At 40.5% G+C, this 14,644-nt stretch overlaps 1 protein-coding gene across 1 annotated transcript in view; it reads right to left on the reverse strand.

Moving 5' to 3' along the window:
- The window catches only part of DSPP (dentin sialophosphoprotein), a 138,487-nt gene that overhangs the window by 15,395 nt on the left and 108,448 nt on the right, over positions 1-14,644 (reverse strand). Inside the window, exons 5-9 of the mRNA XM_019926391.3 lie at positions 5,621-5,739; positions 5,229-5,285; positions 4,275-4,420; positions 4,011-4,140; positions 2,344-2,514 (exon numbers count right to left, since the gene is read on the reverse strand). The gene's annotated coding sequence lies outside the window, so the exon portion shown is untranslated. The remainder of the gene's footprint in view (positions 1-2,343; positions 2,515-4,010; positions 4,141-4,274; positions 4,421-5,228; positions 5,286-5,620; positions 5,740-14,644) is intronic.

Genomic DNA, 14,644 nt, shown 5'->3' on the forward strand with positions numbered 1-14,644 from the left:
TCGGTTGCGTGTCCTCCTGAATGCACAGGACGTGTCCTGTATTTAAATGACCTTTCCTGCTTCCTGTATTGACTTGGTCGGGTCTACCTAAGTGTCCTATATTCAGCTCTTCTCAATACTTATGAAAAGTTGGTGCTATTTTTCCACCACAGTAACTGGAGCTTAAGTCTCTTAAATGGCAACTCCAGCCCCAAATTATTCCTCCACACATCTGTACAACGCGAGTTGCCCTCTCCTGCAGGTCTGGCTGAGGGAAAACCAGAAGGAGGGACTTAGAATTAAAATACATATTTTTCATACATAAGGAAAGAAAAGACTGTTCTTTGGCTAAAGTCCCAAGTCATAAGGAGGGAACCACCATTAATTAGGGATAGATCAGTGCTCATGTTCTGAAAAATCACCCAATCAGCAAGAGCCTCACTCCAGTAACAGCTTCTGCGAGTTAGCAAATCAATGACATCCAAGCTTCCGAAAGTCTGCCAATCAGGGACAACCCCATGTTTCAGGACAACAGCCAATCAGTAAGTGCCTCATTCCAGTGGCCTCACTAGCACATCTGGACTTTCTGAAAGTCCACCGATCCCTGAAAGCCAGGCTTCCCAAAACATTAACTCAGTAATACTGTGCCCTACGAGTACAGCTCTTCCTTGTGCAAAGGGGAAGTTCATCTTTTTACATCAGTTCTTGAGTAGTTCACAAGTTTGCAACTCTTTCAACAGTTCAAACCCTGCTTACAGCTAGTTATGAGTTCTTACTTGTGAATGACAAACACACCATCACGACAGTGATGTTATCAAATTCAATTTTCATTCCTTGCTGTGTGGCCTTTAATTTGTGTATATTTGAATCCCAAAATGCGAAAACATAATATAAATTTTGTAATAAATTTTCTGATCAGTGAACATTGATTAAATGAGGAAAAAGTCCTTTGGAAATTCTCTGTACAATTCCCAATTGTTGATTTAATGTTTTAAAAATTGTAGAAAGACAGATATAAATCAGTATAAAATAGTAACTAAATAGAAGAAATGTAATTTCTTCAACTACTGCCAAAGATGTGATAAAATAATAAATTTTTATGGGACATTCAGATGAAGAAGATAAAATAATCACAGCAGAAGCTGTAATGGCTTTCCACACTGGATATCATCTGCCTTCATCTCAAATAACTGTTGGAATGTGCTGCTACCAGAAGTATTTTCTGATCCCAAAATTACAAATAAATTATCAGGGTGAAATCTATTACAACAATAAAAATGTAATGTGGTATATATTATATATATATATATATATAGATGTGGTATATATTATATATATATTATATATATATATATATATATATATATACTCACACACACACAATGGAATATTATTTAGCCATGAAAAAGAATGAAATAATGCCATTTGTAGGAAAATGGGTGGACCTAGAGATTATCATACTAAGCAAAGTCAGATAGAGAAAGATAAATACCATATTATATCACTTGTATGTGGAAATCTAAAATACAACACAAATGACCATATCTATGAAACAGAAAGCGACTCACAGACATAGAGAACAGACGTTGTTGCCATGGTCGGGGGTGGTGGGGTGAGGACTGGGAGCGTGTGGTCAGCAGATGCAAACTAGTGTATATGGGATGGATAAACTACAAAGTTCTACTGCAGAGCACAGGGAACTGTATTCAATATCCTGTGATAAACCATAATGCAAAAGAATATTAAATATATATATATATATAACTGAGTCAGTTTGCTGTACAGCAGAAATTAACAGAACATTGTAAATCAACTACACTTCAATAATTTTTTTCTTTTTGGCTGCACCACGTGTCATGCAGAACTTCCCTGACCAGGGATTGAACTCATGCCCCGCCCCCCCCCCCCCCCCCCCCCCCCGCCCCCAGTGGAAGCACAGAGTCTTAACCAATGGACCACCAGGGAAATCCAATTTTTTTTTTTTAATAAAATGAGCAGAAGATCTGAATAGACGTTTTTCCAAAGAAGACATACAGATGACCAACAGGTACATGAAAAGATACTTAACATCACTAATCATCGGAGAAATGGAAATCAAAACCACATAAGATATCACCTTACACCTGTTAGAATGGTTTTTATCAAAAAGACAAGAAATAACAAATGTTGGCAAAGATGTGGAGAAAAGGGAACACTTGTGCACTGTTGGTGAAAATGTAAACTGGTGCAACCACTATGGGAAACAGTATGGAGGTTCCTCAAAAAATTAAAAATAAAACTATCATATGATCCAACAATTCCACTTCTGGGTATTTATTAGAAGAAAACGAAAATGCTAACTCAAAAAATGTAAGCAGGGCTTACCTGGTGGCGCAGTGGTTGAGAGTCCGCCTGCCGATGCAGGGGACACGGGTTTGTGCCCCGGTCCGGGAGGATCCCACATGCCGCGGAGCGGCTGGGCCCGTGAGCCATGGCCGCTGAGCCTGCGCATCCGGAGCCTGTGCTCCGCAACGGGAGAGGCCACAACAGTGAGGCCTGCGTACCGCAAAAAAAAAAAAAAAAAAAGTAAGCATTCCCAAGTTCTTTGCAGCATTATTTAGCTAAGATATGGAAATGACCTAAGTGTCCATTGATGGATTAATGGATAAAGAAAACTAAATATATATACATATATATGTGTGTATATATATATATATATATACACACATACACACATACATACACACACATTGAAATATTGTTCAGCCATAAAAAATAAGGAAATTTTGCCATCTGCGACAACATGGGTGGACCTTGAAGGCATCATGCTAAGTGAAGTAAGTCATACAGGGAAAGACAAATTTCATATGATCTCATTTATATGTGAATTTTAAAAAACAGCAACAGAAACAAATGAACAAAATCATGCTCATAGATACAGAGAATAGATTGTTGGTTGCCAGAGGCAAGGAGTGGGATATAACTGAAAACAGTGAAGGGGGTCAAAATGTACAAACTTCCAGTTATAAAATAAATAAGTCATGGGGATGTAATGTTCAGCATGGTGACTATAGTTAGTAATACTGTATTGCATATTTGAAAGTTACTAAAGAGTAGATTTTTAAATCTTTCATTTTGAAATCAGCTATACTTAAAAATTTTTTTTTCATTTTGAAAAATACGCACAATGATATTCATTTTGCTGTTTGTTGTGTTAGCAAAAAATGCAACAACCTAAACGTCCATCAGTAGGGGACCAGATAAATGAAGAATGATATATTTATATGATGGAATAACTATGTAGCAGTTAAAAAGGAATGAACTAGAACTCTGTATATCAACATGGATAGATCTAAAAGAAATAGTTGGAAAAAAAAAAGCAACTAGCAACCACTGATATGTTTTCTGTCCTTATTGTTTATTTGTAACCCCAAAATCAATATTTACAGTCATTTTATGGCCAATCGACATGTGCTTGCACAGAGCATCAAAAAAATTGAGTTGCCTTATATGCAAATTCCTAGCTGAGGTCAAACAAGGTAACAGCCTTCTAATTTCAACTCTCATACTGTAAGCATGTCCTTTTTGGTCTATTTAGTGCCACATTTTTGTATTTTGTGCTTTTTGTTGGTGATTTCATTGCCTAAAATGGCTCCCAAGCATAGTGCTGAAGTGCTATCTAGTGTTCCAGAGTGCAAGAAAGGCTGTGATGTGTCATATGGAGGAAATACATGTTAGATGAGCTTTGTTAAGGCATAAGTTATAGTGCTGTTGGCCGTGAGTTTAATGTCAATGAATAAATAAAACGTGTTTATTAATAAGGTGTCTTTAAACAGAAACACACATAAAACAAGGTTATGTATTGATCAGTGGATGAAAATGTTGTGACCAGAGATTCACAGGAACCTAACCCTGCATGTCTTCTAGGAGCAATGATTCAGTATTTGCTAATTCACTGCTCAAGGCAACTAAGTAAAGCATAACTACCTTGATAACAAGAATTGCGTGTGTGTGCTTAATCAGAAACAACTTTCATAAAATATAATACTTACCCTTACTATTTGTGACACACTTCGATAATGTCTCTTATGTTTCTTTTATAATGCTGCTTATAATTGTTTCAACTCCCCGAATTGATTTATAACCCACTGAGAGGTCATGACGGGCATCTGGAAAACACTGCTGCAGCACACACAGAAAGAAAACCAATTTTTCTCAGCTTAGTAAATAAAGTCAATATTCAACATTTATGGGAAAGATAATGGGCCAAGTTAAGGGATCGCATTCTTAAGAAATTTGATGAGTGGTAGCAGTACCTTCTTAGGTTTTCATTATTTTTCATCTTTTCAGATGCCGTGTTAGTTTCTATTTTGCCATAGATTATGTAGCAGCTGTTGATTGTAAGAACCATTTAATTCATGGACACCATTTCTTTCTGAGATTTGAGGGAGTTCATAATTTTCTGTTGATGAAGCAGTAAAGAAAAGGTTGGTTTGTGATCAAGTTTGAGGCATAGGGCCAGAAATTGTAACCAAGTTTGTTTATTGATTACACTGTAATCAGACGTTTAACTATGCCTTTTAAGTCTTCTGTCATTTATAGTTATTCTTGTACTCTATGCTCTTACAAAAAGCACTTCATCATCAAGGAGATTCATAGAAAGGCTGTGGAAGCAGTTACAACAAGTTCCACATCAAGATGATGACCATGCAAGGATTCCACCCATAACAACTCAAAACAAGAAGCTGTCCTGCCCTTGGGGCCCCTAGGTCAGGCATCCAGAGGTTTTTACTCCCTGACAGGCAGAGTCGATGTCCCTACTCAGCCTTGAAGCAGTTACAGAAGACGGACTATTGCCCTTTTGCTTCCCATAAGAATATGGGAGTAAAATCTCTGAGAGGGGAATGAAACTGGGGGAAAGGAGGCAGGGCATAGCCTTTGAAAGAATGACATAGCCCAAGGACATGACATAAACTGATTGGAACCAAATGGGTCCAAGATGGTGGACAAGTCGACTTCCACTAGACCTTGAGGAGCCTCAGTATACCTCACTGTAACACATCAGCAAGCTAAATGTCACACCCACAGGCGCCATGACAGTTCCAAGGCCGACCAGAAGGATCAAAAAGTGGGCGGTGGCCCAATTCCTGGAAATCCACCCCCCCCACCCCGTTCCCGAAAGTAGCTGGAATACTCCTCCCACTCATTAGCCTATGAAATTACCCACCCCTATGAAAACTGACAACCCCATACCCTGGTACCTTTCTCACCTTCTGAGATGGCCCACACTCTGTCTGTGTTTCTCTCTAAATAAATCCACTTCTTATCTATCAAAAAAAAGAAAAAAGAAAAAGTGGGTAGCTATTCCTTGCATGCTAAACAGGACTAACTTTTATACTTTTCAGCAAATATTTGGTTGGAATAGTTCTGTGTGGGCTATTGGTTTGAAGGGGCAATGGTAAGATTGCCCAGGCTTTGTTCTGCTAGGTTATTGGTACAATGGGGAGTTCAGTTCAAATTAGTCTGTTCTGCCATAGTAAAGGAAATATTTCCATCATGACTACTAATCAGTTGTTGATAACAGCAGTGTTAGGAGAGGATAGACTGTGCTGCTAAAATAAATTAGCCCCAAATGTGGGGGCTTAGTACAATAGAGGCTTACTGTTGCTTGTGTCACAATTCAAAGTCGCTCTCCTGTAGACAATGACCCAGGAGCCCAGGCTGTTTCCATCCTATTTTTCTATCATCTTGCAGCTTCAATCTCACCCTGGCATTACCTATCTGAAGTTGGGGGAGGAAAGAAAAAGAGAGTGAAAGACTATGCTGGGTATTTTAGGAATCAGGCCTGGAAATGGTTCTTTACTTTTGTCCACATTCCATTGGCCAGGACCCAGTCACAGGGCCAAACCAACTCCAAGGGAAGCTGGGAAATGTGGAGGAACATGTGGATATGAAAGAGCACGAATAGTCTCTGCACAGACAGAGAAGATTCTCCAGCCTTGATGCTGGAGAACCCCACATTTCTGCAGGGGACCTGTATCCTGGTTGATTAGATATGGCTGAGAACACTTCTAGGTAGCTTGGAAGCACTGTTTAACTCTCTATCCATGGTTGTTATGAATAAATATAATATTAGTAAATATTATATGTATATTATAGTTATTGTCTTTAGCAGAATATTTGAGGTCCTCTCTAAGACAATTTTGAAGACGGGACTGACAAGGAAGCAGGCCCACAGTGTGGATTACTCCTGCGTACATCTCATAAGACCTCGAATTAACATTTTTCGTAACGTGGCTCCTAGGTCACTTGAATCTGAATCACCTCGATTCTCACTGTTAAATCTAAATTTGTTTAAAATACAGATCTCAAGGAGCCACCTCTGACCTATTGAATCAAACTCTAACTAAGCGGAGCTCAGAAATCTGCATTTTAAGATGTTTCTTAGTTTATTCCTGTGTGCACTGGTATTTGAGAACCACTGCCAACAGGAAAACTGAACTATCTTCCACCTGAAGGTTTAGTCTGCCTGTGACTGAAAAGTAAGCTCAGATCTAAGAGCCAATTTCAATCTTCTTTTCTAAATGAGAAGAGCCAAGCATAGCAGATTCTAGGATTTAAATTGTCATCGTGCTGGCTGAAACAGATGATGACAGAGCCCAGATGATCAAGGCCAGAAAAGGAAGGAAGCAGGACAGGCTTAACTTGGACACCAAAACGCCTCAAAACTTGATTTTTGATGTGTGTGTGTGTGTGTGTGTGTGTGTGTGTGTGTGTGTGTGTGTGTGTGTGTGTGTGTCTGTGTATAAATATCATCTCTACAGCTTCCTTTCCCATTACGTTTTCTAATGCAACCCTTCCCTGCCCTTTAAGTGCTTACTGAGCGAAAGCCACCTACCTACCTAGCCTTTTGGCTAATATGAAATGATGTAATAATATCCTCATCATAGGACTGCTCTGAGGATTCAACAAGATATGTGTGTGACGTGTTTAACTCAGTCCCTGACACCTAGGAGGCTAAATCAGTTCCAGCAGTTATCAAAATCTAACACAACCACTGACAGACCTATGGCATTTCTGGGCTCTCAGAGTAATCCCACATGGGCCAGGAAACTGAAGGCCCTGATATATCATTACCCAAGGAAGGGTTGTAAATGGGTGATATAGGTGTCCCCAGTAGGTACATCATGGCATCCACCGGGAAATGAGCTGGGAATGCCAGGTCACCCAAGCACACCCTGCCCTATGGAGGAGTGCCAGGGTAAATGATACGTAGGCCAACTCCACCACTACTACCACCCAACACACCCACTCAGAGAAGGTTTTAAGCCAAATGTAAATCAGTGGATAACTTGCCTACATTTGCCTCTTATAGACATAGCCTTGGAGTCTCCTCAAACAACAAACCACCTATCAGTTCAGAAAATGACAGGGTTCAATTTGAATGGGTCTATCTGCTCCCTCACAGGGACGTAGCCAGGAAGAAAGAGAGAGAGAGAGAGAGAAAGAGAGAGAGAGAGAGAGAGAGAGAGAGAAGTACGGGATGTGGGTGGTAAAATGCCTAAAGCCACAGGAAGAATTATGCTATGATGTTTTGCACGAGCTATTATAAATTTAAATGAGCAAAGACTAACTAAGACAACTTCCCCTTTAATTTTGGCTCCTAAGATCTGAGAAAAGCTAAAAAGAGGACTGTTGGTTAGCATGGAAAAGAAAGATTCTTCCACAATATTAATGGAATGGTCACAGGAAAGGGAAAATAACATGCTGTGTTTTTCAAACTGTAGGTCGCAACCCCCATTAATGGATCATAAAATCAATTTTAGTGTACTTTTCATGAAAGAATAGAACAGAGCATCATACATAGTAAGGGTATTGGAAAAAAAAACGATTCAGTTTGTATGTGGATTTGGGTTACAACGTAATATTTATTTTTTATCATGGATTCTAGTAGGGAAAGTTTTAAAATGTGTAGCAGAAAACTGACTGCTCTAGATTCACAAGGAGTTTGAATCCAGGCCCCATCCCTTGCTAATTTTATGACTTATGACAAGCTTCAATTTCCTCAGTTGTAAAATGGAAATAATACCTACAAGAATTCTTGGGAAGTGAAACGGGATCGTGTATATAAACTTCTTTAGCACAGTGTCTGCCACAAAATAATCACCTAACAAAGGTCAGTTTCCTTCTTCTTTCCACTTAAGGTATTACGTGTACAAACAGGTTCTGGCATCACAGCAACAGTCATTTAATTTCCCTTGGCCTCCGTTTCTTCATTCTGCAGTAAAGGAGCTGAACTAGACGAGCTAGTGCCTTGCCTGCTCTACAACTGTCTGATTTAATGAAAATGGTCGTTCTGTTATCACATTAGAGAGATTCTCTTTGAAAGTATTGCAAATCCCAAGTGACAGATAGATTTCTTAAAGTCATCTTTTTGTTTTGAGGTAACTGTCGATTCATATGCAGTTGTAAGAAATAAAACAGAGATCTCGTGTGTCTGCGACAGTAAGAAATAATACATGGACTCTGTCCCCGATTTCTGGCACACAGCTTCTAACGCCTTTGGATCTTCCCAGTGAGTTGTGTGTGTTTTGTACGCTGATGGGATGGCTGGGGGCTGGGGGCTCCTGGATAGCTTCAGCTGGATACTGGCCACAAGAAAGACCAAGGCATGATCAGACCGCTGCAAATCTCAAGAGACGAGAGAGAGGCTGAAGATTGAGCTAATCACCAATAGCTAATGACTTAATCATCCCTACATAATGGAAACTCCATAAATACCAGTAAATCACAGGGTTCACAGAAGTTAGTGAAAAATCGAGGTACTGGGAGGGTGGTACACCCAGAAAGGTCATGGAAGCTCCCTTCACCCCGTTCCCGTACCTTGCCTTATGCATTTCTTCTATTTGGCTGCATCTGAGTTCTATCCTTTACAGTAAACCAGTAAGTATGGTGCCTAAGTTCTGTGAGCAGTTCTAACAAATAATCGAACCTGAGGAGAGGGTCGTGGGAACCCCTGACTTAGAGTTGTTCAGCCAGAACTTATGGGAGTCCTGGGACTTGTGATTGGTTTCTGTAGTGGGTTGAACTTATGAAACTGAGCCCTTCATTTGTGGGATCTGATGCTAACCTCAGGTAAGAGTGTCAGAATTGAATTGAATTGCATGACATCCAGCTGGTGTAGGAGAATTGGTTGGTGTAGGGAAAAACCTTGTTTTGTCAGTAAAAATAGCTCTGGAGTACCCTTCACTCTGTTTTCCCCAGCGGTAACATCCCACAAAACTGTAATACAATATCTCAACCAGGATGTGGACTTTGATACAATAGCTGATCTTATTCAGATTTAGGTTTCTTTGTAGGTGCCAACTGGGGTTGATTAGTATTGGCTAGAGTACAAGCTTGGAGGCTGCTTTGAGTCCTGATTTAGCGGAAGCACATGTTTCTCACAATTAGCAATGTGCCCCCAGGATTGAGAGAGTGGTGACATGATTGCTACAGATGTGCTGACTTCTGCAATAAGTGAACAAGATGTTGAAATTAAACATTTCGAGCTGGTGCTTGGTGAAGTAAAGTATCTCTGTTTTTGTATATTATAATGTTTTAACACACCAAGATCCAAAGGAAGAGTATAAAGTTATCTCTTCATCCTGAAATTATATGAGTAGTTCCAATGTATTTTTAGGTGGAATAACCTACTCACAGCAGAGAGAGCAAACCTTCAGAAAATCAACCGTAAAGTTTTCCTTTGGGCCTCTTTGCATAATTGAACTATTTTCATGTTAGTGCCTGAATTACTGCTTTATGTTAAAGGACAAAGGCAACCTTAAATGGGAACATGTATTTGTTACATTTTTGTCTACAAATTCTGCACAAAATCATGAGATTCGTCAACTTAACTGAAAGATGAATGAAAGAATTTGGACAGAACAACAAATTTAAATAAATGTTTTCCTCAGAAGTCTTTTTAAAGTAGGTTTAACTATGAGGTAAGAGGCCATAGGAACCGTTGCTTTCAGGAAATGTAAATCTGATATTCGGCTTTCTCACATCAAATAGACTGAAGAGCTGCCTTTGAATGTCTGACATTTACTGTTACAAACGGCAGTTTTATATAGTGAAAATGGAGCACACCTTTGGTTATTTCTGTCTCAGCAGAATGCTATCTTAAGTTAAAAGAACTATCCACATAAAGCAGTGCCTGGCATATAATAAGTATGAGACAAATGGTAGCAGCTATGACAATGATGACGATGATACCACATTCTTAGCTTTGTAAATTTTAGTAAACCTTTTAACTTTTCTGAACCTCAGTCATCTCATTCTCAGAGGTGAGGTGGAGTGAATAATGACAATGCCTTTTATGCCTACTTCACAGGGTTACTATAAGATTCAAATTATTATTATTAATAATAATATTATTATTATTATTATTATGTTGAGGAAAGTTCCCTCTCTGCCTACTTTCTGGAGGATTTTTATCATAAACGGGTGTTGAATTTTGTTGAAAACTTTCTCTGCATATATTGAGATGATCATATGGCTTTTCTCCTTCAATTTGTTAATATGGTGTATCACGTTGATTGATTTGCGTATATTGAAGAAGCCTTGCATTCCTGGAATAAACCCCACTTGATCATAGTGAATGATCCTTTTAATGTGCTATTGGATTCTGTTTGTTAGTATTTTGTTGAGGGTTTTTGCATCTATGTTCATCAGTGATATTGGCCTATAGTTTTCTTTCTTTGTGACATCTTTGTCTGGTTTTGGTATCAGCGTGATGGTGACCTCGTAGAATGACTTTGGGAGTGTTCCTCCCTCTGCTATATTTTGGAGGAGTTTGAGAAGGATAGGTGTTAGCTCTTCTCTAAATGTTTGATAGAACTTTCCTGTGAAGCCATCTGGTCCTGGACTTTTGTTTGTTGGAAGATTTTTAATGACAGTTTCAATTTCAGTGCTTGTATTTGGTCTGTTCATATTTTCTATTTCTTCCTGGCTCAGTCTTGGAAGGCTGTGCATTTCTAAGAATTTGTGCATTTCTTCCAGGTTGTCCATTTTATTGGCATATAGTTGCTTGTAGTAATCTCTCATGATCCTTTGTATTTCTGCAGTGTCAGTTGTTACCTCTCCTTTTTCATTTCTAATTCTATTGATTTGAGTCTTCCTTTTTTCTTGATAAGTCTGGCTAATGGTTTATCAATTTTGTTTATCTTCTCAAAAGAACCAGCTTTTAGTTTTATTGATCTTTGCTGTCTTTTCCTTTATTTCTTTTTCATTTATTTCTGATCTGATCTTTATGATTTCTTTCCTCTGCTAAGTTTGGGGCTTTTTTGTTCTTCTTTCTCTAATTGCTTTAGGTGTAAGGTTAGGTTGTTTATTTGAGATGTTTCTTGTTTCTCTAGGTAGGATTGTATTGCTATAAACTTCCCTCTGAGAACTGCTTTTGCTTCATCCCATAGGTTTTTGGTCGTCGTGTTTTCATTGTCATTTGTTTCTAGGCATTTTTTGATTTCCTCTTTGATTTCTTCAGTGATCTCTTGGTTATTAAGTAGTGTATTGTTTAGCCTCCATGTGTTTGTATTTTTTACAGATTTTTTCCTGTAATTGATATGTAGTCTCATAGCGCTGTGGTCAGAAAAGATACTTGATACGATTTCAATTTTCTTAAATTTACCAAGGCTTGATTTGTGACCCAAAATATGATCTATCCTGGAGAATGTTCCATGAGCACTTGAGAAGAAAGTGTAATCTCTTGTTTTTGGATGTAATGTCTCTGGGATCCGCGCTGATAGCTGCGGCTCGCGCCCGTCTCTGGAGCTCCTTTAAGCAGCACTCTTAATCCCCTCTCCTCGCGCACCAGGAAACAAAGAGGCAAGAAAAAGTCTCTTGCCTCTTCAGCAGGTCCAGACTTTTCCCGGACTCCCTTTCGGCTAGCCGTGGCGCACTAACCCCTTCAGGCTGTGTTCACGCCGCCAACCCCAGTCCTCTCCCTGCGCTCCGACCGAAGCCCAAGCCTCAGCTCCCAGCCCTGCTCACCCCGGTGGGTGAGCAGACAAGCCTCTCGGGCTGGTGAGTGCCAGTCGGCCCTGATCCTCTGTGCGGGAATCTCTCCGCTTTGCCCTCCGCACCCCTGTTGCTGTGCTCTCCTCCGTGGCTCCGAAGCTTCCCCTTACGCCACCCGCAGTCTCCGCCCGTGAAGGGGCTTCCTAGTGTGTGGAAACCTTTCCTCCTTCACGGCTCCCTCCCAGAGGTGTGGGTCCTGTCCCTATTCTTTTGTCTCTGTTTTTTCTTTTGCCCTACCCAGGTACGTGGGGAGTTTCTTGACTTTTGGGAGGTCTGTCTTCTGCCAGCGTTCAGTAGGTGTTCTGTAGGAGTTGTTCCACGTGTAGATGTATTTCTGATGTATTTGTGGGGAGGAAGGTGATCTCCGCGTCTTACTCTTCCGCCATCTTGAAGCTTGTCTCCCGCATTTTCTGTTGACCAATTCCGGACGCTTTTTGTGGTGTTTTCAGTTCGTCTAACTGGGAGCAGTAGTTGTTGGAATTAATTGTTTGGTTTTCCGGAAGGAGCTCATAATAGGGGACTCCCTTCCAATCCCACCATATACACAACATCACCTTCTTTGGATGAAGACCGGCCTTTGGTGTGGTTGATGGTGGTTCATTTCGCTTGCCCCACGATCTCTTCCGTTCCACATTATTGTACAGTCTCCACTTTTCATCACCTGTCACAATTTGTTTTGAAAACGGGATCTTTTCATTACATTTAAGTAGAGAATCGCATGTGCAAATATGGTCAAAAGGGTTTTTTTTTTGCTTAACTAATGTGGAACCCAAATGTCAAAGCGATGAACATAACCAAGCTGTTGTAAATGATTTTCAGCACTTGATTTGGATATTTTGAGTATGTTGGCTATCACCTGCATGGTATAACATTGATTGTTCTCAATTATTGTTTGAATTTGATCGCTATCAACTTCAACTGGTCTACCCGACCATGGAGCATCGTCCAGCAAGAAATCTCCTGCATGAAACTTCTCAAACCATTACTGACACTTTTGATCAGTCACAGCACCTTCTCCATACACTACACAAATCTGTTATTTTGCATTTCGGTTGCTTTTTTACCTTTCTTGAAATAATAAGGCATGATATGCTGAAAATGTTGCTTTTTTTCCTTCCATCTTCAATATTAAAATGGCTACACAAAAATTCACCGATTTTGATAAGTCTTTTTTAAAATGCACGCTGATATGACAGCTGTCACATACAATCTAACAAAATTGTTTTTTTAAAGTTTTAAATTTTATTTTTGGCTCCATTGGGTCTTCATTGCTGCGCAGGGGCTTTCTCTCATTGCGGCAAGCAGGGGCTACTCTTCATTTCGCTAGGCGAGCTTATTGAGGTGGCTTCTTTTGTTGTGGAACATGGGCTCTAGGTGTGCAGGCTTCAGTAGTTGTGGCACATGGGCTCAGTAGTTGTAGCTCGCGGGCTCTAGAGTGCAGGCTCAGTAATTGTGGCTCAGGGGCTTAGTTGCTCCACGGCATGCGGGATCTTCCTGGATCAGGGATCGAACCCGTGTCCCCTGCATTGGCAGGTGGATTCTTAACCACTGTATCACCAGGGAAGTCCCAAACAAAATTTTTTTGAATGAAGTTAAAGACAACTAAGTGCTACTAAAGCCATCTTATGGAAAACAAACAAACAAACCTTTTGGCAAACCCAATACTATTATTGTTATTAGGTTTTTCCCCCTTTCTCTATAGAAAAGGTAATTACACATAAAATGTCCTGGCATGTAACTCTAACATGATTCACATGGTAGATCTCACTGAGTGAAAGCCCATGGTAGTATTTTCCAATCTGCTGTCTCATCGCTCTTTTTTCCAGCCCCCACCTCCTGTGACTACTCCTTCTGCTACCACCTAGTGAGCATTAGTGAAATGCCCACCTCTACTGGGACTGTGGCCCTTCTGTGTTCTGGTGTGGAGGTGGCAACAGGAGCAGATTGGCAGACAAAATAGATGTGGGCACCAAATCAGTGGACATGGAAATTACAGCAAATTAACATGCACACATGCAGAATGTTCAGAAGAGACTGTACTGTACCAAAGACCATCACAAAGTAAACTATTTCTATCAATAATTAAAACACTGTCAAAGTTAGAACACATAAATAGGGGAGACCTTCAAGATGACAGAGGAGTAAGATGTGGAGATCACCTTCCTCCCCACAAACACATCAGAAATACATCTACATGTGGAACAACTCCTGCAGAACACCTACTGAATGCTGGCAGAAGACCTCAGACTTCCCAACAGTCATGAAACTCCCCAAGTACCTGGGTAGTGTAAAAGAAGAAGAAAAAACAGAGAAAAGAACAGGGATGGGACCTGCACCTCTGGGAGGGAGCTGTGAAGGAGGAAAAGTTTCCATACACTAGGAAGCCCCTTTACTGACAGAGACAGGGGGTGGCAGGGGAGAAGCTTTGGAGCCATGGAGGAGAGCGCAGCAACAGGGGTGCAGAGGGCAAAACGGAGAGGTCCCGCATAGAGGATCAGTGCTGTCCAGCGCTCACCTGCCCGAGAAGCTTGTCTGCTCACCCGCCGGAGGCGGCCAGGGGCTGGGAGCTGAGGCTCGGGCTTCAGAGGTCGGATCCCAGGGAGAGGACTGCAGTTGGCTGTGTGAA

This window comes from Tursiops truncatus, chromosome 5 (assembly GCF_011762595.2).
Source record: "Tursiops truncatus isolate mTurTru1 chromosome 5, mTurTru1.mat.Y, whole genome shotgun sequence".
NCBI classification, from domain to species: Eukaryota; Metazoa; Chordata; class Mammalia; order Artiodactyla; family Delphinidae; genus Tursiops; species Tursiops truncatus.